The following is a 365-nucleotide window of genomic DNA, read 5'->3' on the forward strand; positions in this document are numbered from 1 at the left end:
TCAATTCGGTAAATACACTTTAGAAGCATTCAAGAAAATGCAACATCAATTCGGTAAATACACTTTAGAAGCATTCACGAGAACGCAACATCAATTCAGTGAATACACTTCAGAAGCATCCAAGAAAACGCAACATCAATTCAGTAAATACACTTCAGAAGCATCCAAGAAAATGCAACATCAATTCAGTAAATACACTTCAGAAGGATCCAAGAAAACGCAACATCAATTCAGTAAATACACTTCAGAAGGATCCACGAAAACGCAACATCAATTCAGTAAATACACATTAGAAGCATTCAAGAAAACGCAACATCAATTTTGGTAAATACACTTTAGAAGCATTCACGAAAATGCAACATCAA

Source organism: Haliotis rufescens, unplaced genomic scaffold (genome assembly GCF_023055435.1).
Source record: "Haliotis rufescens isolate VD_foot unplaced genomic scaffold, xgHalRufe1.0.p SCAF_10, whole genome shotgun sequence".
Classification (NCBI taxonomy): Eukaryota; Metazoa; Mollusca; class Gastropoda; order Lepetellida; family Haliotidae; genus Haliotis; species Haliotis rufescens.